The following is a 17,822-nucleotide window of genomic DNA, read 5'->3' as shown; positions in this document are numbered from 1 at the left end:
CTCTTATGCAAAGAGAATGGCAACAGCAGCTTATACAAACACTGACAAAACCAATTTATTCTGCATTTCCACTTAAAAAGAGTTTTAGATCTCATTTCTCTACTCAGAATTCTTAGTTCTTGTCAATGAGTATTCTGTCTTTAACAAAAAGACATGTGATCAAAACAATCTAATGCTTCAGCTAAAAGACAAAAGACTAAGAAATATCCAGAAGAATAAGGTATCAGTACTTAGTGATGTGTTTGAGGTCTATACAAACTTAGTTGTACAGTGATGTATTAAATGTTACAAAATACTTAATAAATAACCATATTGGGTTTGACAGATCAATATAGGCATAAAATGTTAATTTTGGCCCTGATATTTCATCATTATATCATTAATATCACTTATTCTTGGACTTAACTTTTTGTAATACTAATATTCTAGCAGAATGTAAACTAAATGGGAGAACAATAGCCTTCTATTTATAACAATTAATATAATATCTCTTATAAACATTATCAATTATAATTATCCAAGGCAAATTGTGCTTATTATGCCTTTTATTCGTTATGTTTTCGTAAGTACTGTGACTATTTTCCTTAGCTATTTCAGAGTAACTTACATGCCTTCCACACAGAATCACACAAAATATGTAAGCCATATTTTAATTTTCAAAAATTTTAAATCTATGCTACTTTTATTTGAATAATATACATGGACTCTGTGTGTGTGTGTGTGTGTGTGTGTGTGTGGTGTGTGTGTGTGTGGTGTGTGTGTGTGTGTGTGTGTGTGTGTGGTGTGTGTGTGTGTGGTGTGTGTGTGTGTGTGTGTGTGTGTGTGGTGTGTGTGTGTGTGTGTGTGTATGTTTTGGACTGGATTATCTTAACAATTGTCTTAGTTGTTCGTTTGATGTGTTTTTACATGTGAACAAATAGAATTCAAGATTTGGGGTGCCCTTGAACTGATATAAGATAAATATTTATATTTTGTGAAACAACACATTTGAAAAAATTCATTAAATACATATGAATATTTTAATACACTAAAACCCATACAGAAGGGATGTAAATTTAAAAGTATGCAAATATCGGAGGGAAAAGCAATGGCTGTAGAGCAAACAAAAAACATGTTAATTTCTGCATTTGAACTTAGTTTTGAACTCTCCAAGCTAAAATCTATCTAGAAATACTTGATAATAGAATAAAGCAAATATTTTTATGGTCAGTTTCTCATAGCTTATTTTTTGTATAAAGACGTATAAGATAGGTTTGGAGCTCAATGAATATATTTGTGTAATGGCCGCTATGAAAACATTTTAAATAAAAATGTTTTACACATTTAATTTGATTAATGTATTATATTTGAGTACCTTACTAGTAGCCAAACTTGCATGAGTACCTAAATAGTAGCCCAACTAAACATCAAGAGACTTTTATTGGATGATTTTATAACCCTTTATGTCTGATCAGATTGTTGTGGAAAATCCACCTTTGTGCTCTGGAGCTGAAGTATAACACAAAGACAGAGTTTGGAAATAAAGAGGAACAATAGCCCCATACTTTGCTAGGCAAAGGAGCAGGCTAATGCCTTCAAAACTGGAGACTTTCCAGGGTAAAAGGCTGGGGGGTCCTTTCTATAGGAAAATACTGGATCTGGGAGGTTTCATTAAGAATCTGTTACGCACTGCCAGCTGCATTGGTCACGTCTTCAAGGTGGTCTCATGACTAGCATTGGCATTGTCATCCCAGTTCTGTTACTAAGTATACATTGATGTCAGGGAGATGTCAACATCAGTACCAAATTCTTGGAACAAAGAATTGGACAGAAAAACAACTGAAGAGGAGGCTTCAAGAATGAGGAAGAAGAGTGGTGCATGGGTGGCTCTGTTGGTTAAATGTCAGACTTCCTCTCAGGTCATGATCTTATGGTTCTGTGCTGACAGCTCAAAGCCTGGAACCTGCTTTGGATTCTCTCTCTCTCTCTCTCTCTCTCTCTCTCTTGCTCGCTCACTCTCTCTGCCCCTCCCCTGCTCATGCTCTGTCTTTCAAAATGATAAATAAACATTGAAACAAATTTAAAAAAGAGTGAGGAGAAAAATTTGTTCAGATTAAAGTAAGCCTTGCTGAAGCATTAGTGTGTCCATGTTAATTTCCATCCATCTTTATATTTCTATAGTGATTTCAAAATAGTATCACTGAAAATATACTTGCTGAAATTTAAATCATCCTAATGAAATGTGTCATCTTTTTTTTTAATTTTTGAAGTTTATTTATTTTGAGAGACAGAGAGCAGAAGAGGGGCACAGAGAGAGAGAGAGAGAGAGAGAGAGAGAGAGAATTCTAGGCATGCTGTCTGACAGCAGGGCTCGAACCCACAAACGTTAGATCATGACCTGAGCTGAAACCAAGAGTTGGTCACTTAACCAACTGAGTCACACTGGCTCCCCTGAAATGTGTCACCTTAAGAAATACCATTACTCTCATAGGTATGAGAAGTTCATTTTTTTAGTGAGAACACCTTAATATTTAAAACCCTTTTATCTCAGTAAAACTTTTTATACATGATATGCTTTATAATTAATTTGAAATGTTTTTGATGGTTAAGAAAATTGTGTAACATTCTTAAATGACAATTACCATTAAACATTTTAACAAATCATTGTTCTTATCCTTAAGGGAAACCACATGATATGAGATATTGCTAAGAAAAATTAAATTGAATTGTCTCCAATGTACAACTTATATTTAAAAATTGAATAAAGTTTGGCTTCATAGTCGTAATTTATTGAATAGGCCTATAAATGACATTAAGAAATATCCAGTTACTTATAAAAATTATTTCTTCACATTAGCTGCTTGTATATTTATATTTTGAATGATGCAGCTAAGAGGTGGTGGTGAGAAATATGTATAATAACAGATCATCAGGATAAAATAGGGACAATGTAGTTAAATCGCTTTATTTATTTTTTTGAAATGTGCTTAATGGAAAGGATGAATAACAGCTTTGCTTCAAAATTAAATTCTATTGCTTTGAGTGAGAGATTTGAGTATTAGCATAACATTCTATTTATGTGAGTAATGCTATAGTTTTGTCATTTTTACATTACAGAGCAGGGAATGTACTGATTTATTGTTGCATTTTTAAAGGGCAATGCTATACTGAAACTGGAGACTGAGAGAAGCTAAAAATCATGTTTGTAAAAAACTCAAGCCTTGACATAGTTTATGATCAGTGACTCTTTGCCCTATTTATAGGGCTGTATTTAAAAGTAAGCTAATCTAACAAGACCAAATATGATTGATGTTTTCTTATTTATTATTTTCCAATGTTTCATTTTTTGGTTTTATGATGGTTATAAGATACAAGATATATGAAGTTATATGGGAGTTAAGGATGCATAGTGTTTTCTATTTTAATTACACTCCTTTGACGAGAATTATTTTTTGAATATTCAGCTTGGGTCCTATCAGCATCTACTATAATCAGCGTAATTTTAAAAATATCAAATGAATTATGAATATCCTCTTCAGCTATTCAAGTGAGATATTAAATGGTTGTATGAGGATTTGAATGCCATGGTCTAGTATATAAGGTAATTATCACCAATGCGAAAAACATTCTTGCTTATAAATTACAAGGGCTTGAGAACTTGAAACTTTTACAAGATTATGGGAAACAAGATCTAACTGATAATTTTAAATTTAACCAAGCATCCAGAAACAGGGAGTGAAGTTCTATATCACTGTTCAAAAACTTAAGAGTACAAATTTATTTGTAGTCTACATTAAAACTAATTTCTTAATTCAATCTCTTAGACTCATAGAATTCCAGAATAAAAGCTATGTGTGCTTTAGTTGTTAAACAGATATTTATCAGTAAATTTTAATCCTGACTGAAAGTTTTAGTTTTTGATATATCGACAAATAAATTACACTTTGATATTCCATACATCATGATGCGATTATCCAAGATATAGGCAGAGCAAGAAGATATGGTAAGTGGTTTGAGTATTCAAGCCATTAGGTGAGAAGGCAGAAGAACCACCCACTAAAGGGCAGTGCTACGCAATGAATCCAGTGAGTGTAACAGGTGGGATTAATGTGGGTGAGAATGATTTACCCCATCAATTTAGACTGATTGGACTGACTACAGGAAGTTGCACTTAGAGGAGTTGCAATTAAATGAATCTTTATTCCATCATTTGGATTAAGAATGAAACAAAGCCAAGATATATTTTCAAATTTGATAGATATTTTATATATTATACTCCACTGTGGAAAAAAATGGTTTTGTTTTTATTTTGAGGAAAATTCAAGTGGTTAGTGTTTCTAGACTTCAAAACACAATAGGGCTAAAAATGAAAAACAGTGAATTAGCAAAGCTCAATCTATAATTACCACTTACACCAGGCAAGGAAAATATTTTATTGCAACTGACCTGAATAATAGAGTGGGATGGAAAGAAGGAAGCCTATTTATTTGAGACACCAAGTGAAAAGTATGAAACACAAAGGGGAAAAGGCAGTTTCATTGAGAATAAAATATTCATGTTGATAACTTACATAAAACAAAAGATGGAGTGTTTTCTGCAGGGAAATTACTTTCTTTGATGAGCTCTATTTATGCATGATGGAGTTTTAAATTTTTGAAAACCCCCTTGGTTATTTTTTCTTCCTTTCAATTCTTGTGGTTTTAATTTCAGACATAAACAGATGTAAAATTTTCTTGCTAAAAGCTTCTTACTCTGCTTAAAGTCGAATTTATGACATAGGGAAAAGAACCCAGAATGCCTTCTTACAATGACAGTGATTAGGAAATCAATATTTAAGGCATCAGTCTCATGAATTGCACGGTGAGCAGTGGCTCCATTCATTTTGAAACTACCCGATGATAAAATATATCTTCATTTACTTTGCTCATTTTTAACATTGTTTTGTTTCAAGTGTATTCCTGAGGGATGCTGAGTATTATATCTGCTAACTAGCAGCTTGAGTTTGGAAGCAATTTCATTTGAATGAAATCCACTATATAATAACTTTGTGTGAGTGACCTGCAAGCTACGTGTTAGGGTTCAAATATTTACTTCTTGAGTATAGAAAACTATTGGTTTGACTTGGTAATTTAATGTGGGAGACATTTTAGAGGTTGCACTGGCAAGTAAGGATTTGAATCTTACGTGTTGCCTGTCACCCTAATCAAAAGAGAAGGGAAAATAGAATATACCTCCTCCAGAGACTTGGATTCCCACGGTAGAACATCAGATAGATGGGAAAATAAATGTGTTGGTCTTTGTATGTAAACTTATTTGTGTCTCACAGAATCACCATGCAATCTGACACCATTTGAAGAAGTTTGCTAGTATCAGGCTCACAAAGGGCTAGGACAAGAATGGGCAGGAGAATGAATGCTTACAAGTTGGTCTATATCAGCAAAGCATTTATGGTGCCTACTTGCATGAAATTGCCCAATCCATTAAGAGCAAATCTTTAGGGAAATGTACTTAGTAAAATAACCATAAACAAAGCTCTGTGGAGTTACCTAGTATGGTAAATAGATACCTACAAAGGCAGAATGTCTGTTATTGAGATGGAGGGACTCTGAAGTTGCTGCTTAAATCAAAATAGTTTGCAAATCTCTCTGAGTGATTCAGTTCTGCACTCCTGGACAGCAGGAACCTAGCTCACAGAGTCAGGACTATGTTTTCACACCTTATGATTTGTCAAAATCTAGTGATTGCAACATGTTTTAGAAACTCAAAAAATTCTAAACAAAAAAGGACTACACACATTGTTACAATTATTTGTTTGTATATGTACAACGCAAACAGGCATACACACTCACATTTTTGAACCCTCATACAGACTTGGATAATTGAAAGGTATGTGGATCCATAGAAGAATAATGTTTAAGAAATCAAAAGTTATTGAGATGTCTCTGCCTCTAAATCTGAGATAATAGTTTTGCTAAACTGTAGAGAATAAGCTTAGGAATTCCCTGAGCCTGCACCAATGGGTTCATAAGGCATGAAGAATTAGAAAGTCATAGGATGAACATACCCACGTTTGGGTAAACAAGATTAGGTAAATAAGATAAGGGAAATGGGTTCCTAGTATAGGACAATAGCAGAAAGCTGCTTTCACAGGAAGGAAGTATCAAATTAGGTAAACAAGAAAATAGGACTATAAACCACATGGGAACAGGGCCTAAATTGCCCAGAGCAGAGCTAATTAGCAAAAGAAAGATGCCTTGTGGACCCTGAGGTAGCATGCTCTCTGTCTTTCTTGTCCCCCAGGCCAGTTTAGGTAAACAGAGGTGGGGTAAACAACCTTCCACACAGCACCAGAATCTTGTTTTGTGTTGATCCAACCCCCTAATACTGCATATCTCCCAAACCCCTTTTTCCCCACTCCCATGAGTTAATGTTCACGGTTTCATTGTCTCTATGCACGCCCATCACTCTTATAAGCCTTCTGATACTAATAAAAATGGAGCAAGGACCCTTACTCAGGGCTCTTGCCTCCTCCCAAACATTAGCCTCTCTCACATTTTTAATCCTGCATCCTGCTTTCTTGCTGGACAAGAAAGAACTTCAGACCCAGAGTCTACGACAATAAACTAATATACATTTGACAAATATTAATTGATTACTAGCCCCTGGAGATTCAGAGATAAATGCAACCTATTTACACCTTTGAGAAGTTCACAATTAGCTGAGGTAGACAGAGAAGCATGTCAGCATTTTTATAGCTTAAAATAATAAGTATAAAGTAAACACAAGTTGCTACACAAATGTACTCTCCTTAGTCTAAGAAGTAAGAGGAAGGGTTTGGAGATGATGATGTGGAGCTGAATTCTGAAGAGTACGTGAGTGCAAAACTGTGATAGAGTGTAGAGATATGAGGTGAACAAGATATGGGAATATGTCAAAACCTGAAAGGTAAAGAGGACATACAAATGGTGCCGTATTCCTGCCAGAAGGCAGCTGGGTGGGTGGAGACAGCAGTTAATAGAGTCAGAGCTCCACTAGGTCCTGGCTCTGTCTAACACACTCTTCAGTGATCTTTGCAAGCACTTAACTTCTAAGTCTCATGTACTTATCAGCAAAATGTGTTTAATAATACATTGCCTTTGAAGAATGATCTGAAAATAGGTTTTGTACACAGTACATAAAGAGAGGGATTCAATAAAAAAGTGTTTAAAGGGGTTACAATTATCAATAATGGCTTTAACTAGAGGTTCCCAATCTTGGCCTCATATTGGAATTACTTAGAGGAGTTTAAAAAGTGCTGAAGCTTGCATCTCACTCCTAGAGATTCTGATTTAACTGGACATGCTATAGTCTGGATGTCAGACTAAAGGACAATACAGGAAAATCTTAAAAATCATAAGAATCGGTAATAACAGAGGAAATAATTGGGAAAAATGGTCTTTTCCAGAGAAGGCTGTATTAGACTCTACCAGTATACTAAAGAATACATTTCTTTCACTCCACAGAAGGGAAATATTGCCACTGTTATGTGTGGTTAAGAAGTCCGAAGTAGTTGACTATTGGGGAGCTAACCAGCAAAGACAGAGTTTCTACATTCTGGAAAACTCTTCTAACACAAACTGCATCAATTCTATGCCTTATACTATGGTAGAATAAGTTGTAAGCTTCAATTCCTTGAGATAGAATAGAAGAAGCAGGGAAGAAGTGGTAAGGGGATCTAACATTGAACATAAAGAGTCTTAAAGCTTTTTCAAGTATTACAGTTTAGTCTATGTAATTAATATGCATCTCGAAAGAGAGGCCCTGCTTTGAAGATGGGAAATACAGAAAAAGCAATTCTGTCTAAGCCTTTAACCATAGGTTTGATGACTGGCAACAATATTTGTAACTAAGTTAGGAGAAAAAGAAATAGACTGAATTATAGTGGAAAGAATTTTGAATATGTACTAGAGAACGCAATGAGCTCGGTTTGAATCTTAAAGCAATTTACTTCCTTTTTTCTGGCCTATCACAAAGAAGCCCTGATATTATACCCTGATTACCAGAGAAGAGATTGCATGGCAGAATCATATTTTCTAATACTGAACATCAAAGAAAAACCAAAAGAAGCAAAATTCCTTTTAATAGACTCAGATTCCTAAGGTCTAGAGTTTATTTTTTACATGAAGAACAACCATGCTGATATTTGATTATGTAAATAAAACACAATATGCTACACTACTGTGATTATTATCTGGGACCTCCAGATTTTTTGGGGACCAGAAAAATGAATCATTTTACCCATGTATTGTTTTTCCCATGAAAATACTTCAGGCTAATTGAAAAATAATTAACTACATTTATTTTCTTCCTATGAAAGTCTTTTGATATTGCAAAAATATCTCCCTGTGAGATGTATAATTGCTGAAGTATTTTCCACCTACAATCATTCTAGTTACTTTGTGCCATTCTTGAGGTAGAAATACTTGAAATCCTATCATTATCAGAGGAAATTTTATTAAAGATCTTCTTTAATTTATTGCCATGCTATGTAAAACCTATAAAGTATTTTAGGGAAAAAATTAAGGATCAGACTATAGAGCATATGAAGATAATCATCAGTGATATGTATCCATTTTTGTGCTTCCTCACAAACTCACATACTTGCAAACTTGTCTGTGCATGCTATTTTTAATTTTGTGCTCAGCACTTACACAAGATTCCACTTACAGTCTGACATTTGCTTCAACCACTCAAATGGACTATTTTCTTATTGTTATTGTTAAATGCACCAATTATTTTCATGTAAACAAATCCAGTGATCACTTTTCAGTCACCATCTTATTTGACTTCTCAATCAGCATTCACTGCAACTTTCTTGAGATGTTTTCCTTGTGGATGCCCACCAGTCAGTGACCACCAGAAATATGCCCGTAGCTGAGCAAGTTGGGCTATTAGATACTTGGTATAAGAAGAGAGATTTCATACCATGGGGAACTGTGGAGCATCGTAACAAGAGCGTGCTAGGAAGTTCTTGCTTTAGGTTGTGTTACGTGATTTGGAGGAGAATTCAAGGGAGTGGAATCTGTTCTTTCTTGCTTTCATGGTACCATATTCTCTTTGGTTTTTTCCCATCTCTGTACCTGCTCTTTTTCAGTAGTGCTGACAGTGTCTTTTTCCCGATTTTTTAACACTTAGGGTTTCCCAGGCCTTATTTTTCAATCATCTTGTATTTTCTCTTATAGTTCTTTTCTTATGGGAATTCACTTACTTTTATAATTTTAATTACTATCTGATTTTTTCAGCATGGACTATTTCATGCTTTCTTTTTTTGAATATTTTGTTTTTAAGTAATATCTACACTCAACATAGGGCTTGAACTCACAACCCCAAGATCAAAAGTCATATGACCAACCGATGGAGCCAGCCAGGCTTCCCTGAACTATTCTATGCTTAAAAGATGAGTTGGAAAACTACAATCCATAGTCTGATTTTGCCCAGGATATAAGATTGTTTTTATATGTTTAAATAATCGGAAAAAATCCAAAGAAAAAAATGTTTCATGACACGTGAAGTTTACATAAAATTCAAGTTACCACATCTAAAGATAAAGTTTTATTGGAATCCAGGCATGTTCATTTGTTAAGATACCTTCTATGAGTACTTTTTTTATAGTTTCATTTTATTTACTTATTTATTTTTAATATAATTTATTGTCAAATTGGCTTATGTATAACACCCAGTGCTCATCCCAACAAGTGCCCTCCTCAATGCCAATCACCCATTTTCCTCTCTCGCCCACTCCCCATCTACTCTCAGTCTGTTCTCTGTATTTAGAAGTCTCTTATGGTTTTCCTCCCTCCCTCTCTGTTTGTAACTATTTTTTTTCCCATTCCCTTTCCCCATGACTTTCTGTTAAGTGTCTCAAGATCCACATGTGACTGAAAACATTTGATATGTCTTTCTCTGACTGACTTATTTCACTTAGCATAATACCCTCCAGTTCCAACCACATTGCTGCATATGGCATGATTTCCTTCTTTCTCATTGCCAAGTAGTATTCCATTGTATATATAAACCACATCTTCTTTATCCATTCATCAGTTTATGGACATTTAGATTCTTTCTATAATTTGGCTATTATTGAAAGCACTGCTATAAATATTGGGGTACAAGTGCCCCTATGCATCAGCACTCCTATATCTCTTGGGTAAATTCCTAGTAGTGTTATAGGTAGTTCTATTTTTAATTTTTTGAGGAACCTCCACACTGTTTGTCAGAGTGGCTGCACCAGTTTGCATTCCCACCAACAGTGTAAGAGGGTTCCCCTTTCTCCACATCCTTGCCAGCATCTATAGTTTCCTTATTTGTTCATTTTAGTCACTCTGACCTGTGTGGGTGGTATCTCAGTGTGGCTTTGATTTGTATTTCCCTGATGATGAGTGACGTTGAGCATCATTTCGTGTGTCTGTTGGCCATCTGGATGTGTTCTTTGGAAAAGTGTCTATTCATGTCTTTTGTCTATTTCTACACTGGATTGTTTTTCAGGTATGGAGTTTGGTGAGTTCTTTATATATTTTGCAAATATGTCATTTGCAAATATCTTTCCCCATTCTGCCGGTTGCCTTTTAGTTTTGTAGATTGTTTCCTTTGCAGTGCAGAAGCTTTTTATCTTGATGAGGTCACAATAGTTCATTTTTGCTTTGTTTCCCTTGCCTCTGGAGACATGTTGAGTAAGAAGTTGCTGTGGCCGAGGTCAGAGAGGTTGTTGCCTGTTTTCTTCACTAGGATTTTGATGGTTTCCTGTCTCACGTGTAGGTATTTCATCCATTTTGAGTTTATTTTTGTGTATGGTGTAAGAAAGTGGTGTAGTTTCATTCTTCTGCATGCTGCTGTCCAGTTCTCCCAGCACCATTTGTTAAAGAGGGTTTGTGGGTTTCTGGGTTCTCTATTCTATTCCATTGGTCGATGTGTCTGTTTTTGTGCCAATAGCATACTGTCTTGATGATTACAGCTTTGTAGTAGAAGCTAAGTCTGGGATTGTGATGCCTCCCACTTTGGTTTTATTCTTCAATATTACTTTGGCTATTTGGGGTCTTTTTTGGTTCCATACAAATTGTAGGATTATTTGTTCTAGCTTTGAGAAGAATGTTCTATGGATAATTTCTTAATGTGACAGCAGCGTTGAGCAGTTGCAAAAAAGACCATATGGCTCCCAAATCCAAAGTTATTTACTAGCTAGACCTTTATAGAGTTTGGCAGCCTCGGCTCTAAGATCATATATTCAACTGGCATTTGACATTTTCACTTGAATAGTTTAGTCATCTTAAAATACTTAAAGCACGGAAGTTTTATGCACATTCTCTCCATACCATGAATCTGTTCCTTTCCTATTCCTGTCCATCTTAATATTGGAGGTCCCTGCGTACTCAAACCAGGTTCCACAAGTCATTTTTAATTCTTCCCTTTCCTCTATCCCATATTGCTAATTCCTCTCGAAGACCCATTGTTTCTACTTCCTGGCTATATCTCAAATAGGTCAGACAGTCTTCATTTCTTCTGCCACCATTCTATATCATACCACCACCACCTTGGGTCTGGACTATTCAAATAGTCTCCGTATTAGTTTCCCACTTAGGGACCCTAAGTAAGTCCTGAACCTTTGATATTTTCTATCATTAATCTTGTCTATTTTCTTCAGAGCAATTATGATCATTTTTATGTGAATATTTGGGTTTCAATTCTTATGTTTATTTATCATCTATCTAAACACATAAGATCTTAGAAGGTAAATTCATGTCTTTTTGCCCAGCTGTAGATATAAACACTTTGAAGAATAACTAGTATAGAGTAGGAAGTTAATAATTACTTTTTTAGGGGAACCTGGGTGGCTCAGTTGGTTGAGTGTCTGACTTTGGCTCAGGTCATCATCTCACAGCTCGTGAGTTCGAGCCCCGAGTCGGGCTCTGTGTTGACAGCTCAGAGCCTGGAGTCTGCTTCCGCTTCTGTGTCTCCCTCTCTCTCTGCCCCTAACCCACTCCCATTCTGTCTTATCTGTCTCAAAAATAAATAAATATTTAAAAAATTTAAAAATAATAATAATTACTTTTTTAAAACCAGTGACTGACCTGCTTAAAGACCACAAAGGCAGATGTACAATTACCCTTCCCCTATACATGCATGCATGCAGTCAATTCCTAAAGAAAAACATATGTAAAAAGTGATGCATATTCAATGGAAAATACATCACTTTAAATTTGAACAATATCTACAGAAAAAGCAGTTTTTTTCTGAGAGAAAAAAAGATGATATTGATTTCATCTTGATTTTGAGAATTAGATCTTCATCAGCTTTTGTTGTTGCTGGTGGTGGTGGTAGTGAAGGTTGTGATGGTTATCTTTTTCCTAGCAAACAAAACAAAACAAGAAATTAATTTACATAATTCTGGTGACCCAAGAACTATCTCAAAATGCGCTAGTCATTTTCTTGATACCTTGTTAATCATCAGTGTAGTTTTTTTTTAATCCAGGGAAGAACTATCTACTTATTTTATGTGGATTTTAAATAAGAACTTAGAAACTCTTCCAGTTACCACTGAGATAAGAATGTAGACTAACCGTATATAAGCACTGGTTTTGTGTGTTCAACAATGAGAAGAAACTGCTGAATTGTGGAATTAGGTTTTAGGTAGACCTAACATGGTGAAATGGCCATAGCAAGTGGAGTGAAGGTCACTTGACAACAGATTTTGTAAAGTGGTAGAGAAAAAGGCCAGACTACAGACATTTACAGATAAATTACCTGATAAGAAAAGAAGGCAGTGAGTTTGTAGTAAAGGAGAAAACCAAAATGGGATGGTAGACACATGGAGAATCAAATACAAAAGTAAAGGAGAGGGAAAGTTCTAAGTGTTTGAAGCCAGAAGAAAAGAAAAGTCACTAAAGTGGAAATAATTGAATTTGGCAGAGTGGATAAAACATAAGAACTATACCACTCAGAAGCTTAAGTGTCTTCCCAAGTTTTGAATAATAATTTGGATTTCAAAAATATTTTTACATAATTCATATAATATGACCCTCACAAGAACTGTATAAGTCTGAGTCAAAGAAGACAGGTGGTTCTATTCCCATTTCACAGATTAGGAATCAGAAGCACATTTCCTAGGGTCATGCAGAGGGTAAGTAACATAAGGAAGAACAGAAGTGTTCTCACTTCTAATTTTTATACTTGCCACTACACCATGTTGACAGCGTTGTGTTAATCTTTAAACAGGAGGAGATCAAAATCTGCTGTGAGAAAGACAAACATTTAAGGCAATGATCCAAAGAAGTAGTCTCTTTTCCCACCCACTCACTTAAACTATTATCACAATTAAATGAATTTTAGTAAGTCAGGAGTATAGACAGAGATGACTGTCATGAAGGAGCATGGAGACCATTTATTTTTAAATTACTGGACATACATCACTTACCGGGCATTGGAGATATAATGGTGAGTAAAAATAGCCATAGTCTCAGCCTTAATGAAGCTTATGCTCTAGTGGAAAGGATAGGCTTTTAACCAAGTAACAAAAATAAATATTTCAGTACAAACTCAAATATGAAGGCAAAGTCAACAGTGTTCTGAAAGAATTTTATGTGGGCCTCTGAATCTATAGGAAAGGGAGATGTTTGCTTGGTGAGAGGATGACAGTTGATCTAAACTCTAAGGTTGGAAGAAAGGTGTGGTATCTGAAAAGAATTGGTAGACCAGCCTTTTTAGGAAGGCTGTTACGTATTAGTGAAAGATCCAGTATGACCAGAAACATTTTAGTTTTGCAAATGTTCATGTGCCCTGAATTATAACCAACATAGTAGAATTCTCTCTTCATTTTAAATAATTATGTCATGGCATTGAGCCATGTAATTCTGATTTGCCATTTTCCTCAAGTGATGGCTTAAAAATAGAGAACAAAATGATTGCTATAAAATATTAATTTCTGGGAGAATATATATATATATATATATATAATCTTGCCAAGGTCTCAAATTGTGTTTTGCACATGATAAGCAGTCATGAAATAATGATTAGCTGATTATTCCAACGTACATTTACTGAAAACCTCTTAAGTATAATGTATACAAACACCTGGCTGGATGCCATTGTAAGCTTTTTTTTTTTCCTTTAATATTTGACTAAAGAATGGCCAGGGCATGCTTCAAATGAATTCCTCTTGCCTTGGAAAAAGCCATTGCCATATGTGTTTGATGTACTTATAATCTCTAGATTTATGCTGTCTTTTTTGCCTTAGCCTCAGGTAGGGCAGGACAAAACCATTCTTGCAGTGCTGTAGTGATGAAAATGTTCTGTATCCATGCTGTCCCCTATGGCGGTCATTAGCTACATGTGGCTGTTGAGCATTTGGAATGTGGTTGGTACAACCAGTACAACCAGAATCTTCTTTTATTTTATTTCATTTTAATTAATTTTAATTTAGTAGCAACAGTATTAAAGAGTAATACTTCAGAGAGATTCAGGAAAAGACTTTGAATTCCCTTTGTAATACCTTTGATACATTGACATGAACTTGATATTTCTTATATCTGTGGCCTGGATATAATTGAAAGAGATATTTTCTTGGCATAAGGAAGAACTTATCTTGAGGTAAAAAATGTAGGTGTGAACAGAAGCTCATTGTCTCAATTCACTTGGGGTATAACAACTGAACTTGTTTATATCAAAAAAATCTGCCAAAACATGTAGATAGAATTGCACAGAAAGTGATTTTTTTCAAGAACCCAAAGAGTTAAACAATTTTCTTTATGTTCACCACTTGAGTAACAGCCACTGACAAAGATGCAGAAACACTAAAAATAAGCAAAATAAAATTACTTTTATAATAAACATTCAGAAAAATCCAGTGGTCAGATAATTAAGACAGATGGGAGATTAATCTGTGGTCAGTCAACTCATTTCTTTTCATCATATCCAATTTTCACAGTTTCAATGAGACATTCTTTCTCCCTAAAAATATTTATATTTGAATGTGAATGCATACAATTGAATGTCTTCATTCAAAATGTAGAAAAAGTGTTTCGAGTGAAAAATATACTTCTCTTCCATGTTCGTAGCATAGTCATCTAGTGTTACTGCTTAGAGATTGTGCTATCAATTTTCTCTTTTTTTGCAAAATTCAGAGAGATTTGTTCTTTCAACGTATTTACTGAGTGTCTATTATATGCTAGGCACTGTTTAAGGCACTGTTTAAGGCATTGTTTAAGGAAATAAAAACAAACAATAAAAACACAATAAAAACTTCCTTAAAGAAATTACATTCTAAGGGAAGAAAATAGGCAATAGACAAAATAAATAAGGAAAATACATGATATGTTAGTGATAAGTGCTACATATTTTTCAAAAGGATTTTTTTTTAATTTTTTTTCAACGTTTTTTATTTATTTTTGGGACAGAGAGAGACAGAGCATGAACAGGGGAGGGGGCAGAGAGAGAGGGAGACACAGAATCGGAAACAGGCTCCAGGCTCCGAGCCATCAGCCCAGAGCCTGACGCGGGGCTGGAACTCACGGACCGCGAGATCGTGACCTGGCTGAAGTCGGACGCTTAACCGACTGCGCCACCCAGGCGCCCCTCAAAAGGATTTTAAAAGAGGTGAAGGAACTGAAGAAGAAACAGAAATCAGTGCCTTCGTTGAGAAGTTAACATTTTAAGAAGGGTGAGCAGAGGACTTTCAGAATTTTATTTTCATCAAAGACTTGGTGGAAATAAAGGAATAAGACATGCATAGTCAGAAACCTGAAAGGGCAAAGGCCTTAGTAAGAACTTGTTCAGCATCTTCTAGAAAAGCATCTTTGTTTTTTGTGGCTGAAGCAGGGATTGCAAGGCAGAGGCTTTCTATGTCAAGTGATTAATACACCAATCTATTGATGAATCGTAGTTATAATATTCTATGTATTGTGCATTTCCCCCCTATCAAATATATTATTAGTTTCTACGTTAGAAATAGGGCTCTATATCTCTGGGACTCATTATCTCTATTAACGGCACATTATTTTCAAATGAAATAATTATATATTAGGTAGGGTCTATTTATTTCTCTCATGGAATAGGTTATGTAATACTTACAAGAAGAGTCATGCTGGTTTCTTCCCAATGTTCTTTTCATGGTCCAAGATCATGTTGAAATATAAGAATCCATCCTCCAGTTGAAGATATAAGACAGATTGTTTTGTACTGAATATAGTTCCATAAAGAATTATCAAAATGTGAATTTACTTGATTATAGTGACATTATTGCCAGTTATTATTTTTATAGCAAAAAGAAAAGACTTATGGAAGAGAACATTATGCTAATTTTGTGTATTAATGAGGACATCAAAATGTAGAGAGAGGTAAAATGATTTTCCCAAAACTCATATATTACAGCTAGCATTATTGCATTCATAATATGTGACAGCCATTGTGCTAACTACTTTACAGGCACTGTGTAATTTTAATCTTTCCACCAACTCAGAGGGAGCCATTATTACTATTCCACTAACGAGGAAATTTAAGAAATAATAACTTCAAAGTCAGAAAGCCAATGAGTGGTGCAGCTGGGATCCTATTTAGATCTTTGTATCTCAGAAAGTACCCACGCTGATAACTGTTTGCCATGCTGCTAGAGATATAGGGCCAAGAATGCCCAATTGGAAACGTGAGAAGCCCAGAGGGACCCTGGGAAGAGAGCGTTTTAGTAAGACGTTGTATTGAATTTCACCTTCACATAAGCGTTCTGAATATTTTGGGGCAAGCTATGTAACTTTTTAGATGTTTCCAGTTCTGAGAATTGAGTAACCAAATTGTAGCTCCATATTTGCTTATTGTGGCCTTGGCTTTCTCCATTGTGTGTAATTTAATTTGTGAGTATATTCTTATGGAGTAAATTAAAGAAGCTATTCAGTTGAGATGTAAACCTTTATATGGGCAAAAGAACATGGATCATTATAGACAGTCCCTGAATCACAATGGCTCCACTTAAAATGATATAATGTACTCACTGTGGGTATGGAAACTTTTCAAGTTATTTTTACATTATTAGTAATGAATTTGCAATAAGCATTCAATCTCCTACACCAAGACCCCTAGTGATCAATTGAATGCATTTACTGGATCACCAGCTGAGATTACAGGGTGTAATCTGTGGCTAGGGATCAGAGATTTCTCTGTGTAAATTTAATTTATCCATATGGGGATCAAAAGCTCATTAATAACCCATTCTTTCCAACAGAGCTAAAAGCTTGAAGCAATTAGTATTTGAAAAATATTTTATTTCATTAATTTTTTTCAGTATGAAATCCCTGTTAGGTATTAATATGTATTTCAAAACTAGAAATGCATGGACTGTATCTTTTGCATTTTGTAGTTGTTGTTGTTTTGGATTACTATTCCCTAGCAAGTATTTACACAGCAACTTAAACAACAACAACAAAAAAGTAGTGTCTAGGTACTCATTTCATTCAAATGAATTGACTAATAACTTTCAAGAGATCCAGATAATTTCTTCACGGAAGAAGAAGTGAAAAAACATTTTTAATCATTAACACAAGAGAGTTTGCCACTTTTCAGTAGGGAAGATATTGTGCACTAGCTGCTTGAGCCTGAAGGCTATTGATTAGCTACATAGACGTGTTAGAAATAGAGCCCCTGGCAATGTTTAGCATGACTAGTGAGTGAGTAAGTGCAGTTTGTTATATACTTCATTTAAGACATTACTCTGTCCTTATCAATTATTATATGCAAGTAAAATGTAAGTCTTTGTGATTATATAGCTTCTTCCAATCATTATTCATGAAGAAAATATTCGTGAACAAAAAGAGATAATAAATGTT

The sequence above is a fragment of the Panthera tigris genome, chromosome B1 (assembly GCF_018350195.1).
Source record: "Panthera tigris isolate Pti1 chromosome B1, P.tigris_Pti1_mat1.1, whole genome shotgun sequence".
Classification (NCBI taxonomy): domain Eukaryota; kingdom Metazoa; phylum Chordata; class Mammalia; order Carnivora; family Felidae; genus Panthera; species Panthera tigris.
This window is presented reverse-complemented; position numbering follows the sequence as displayed.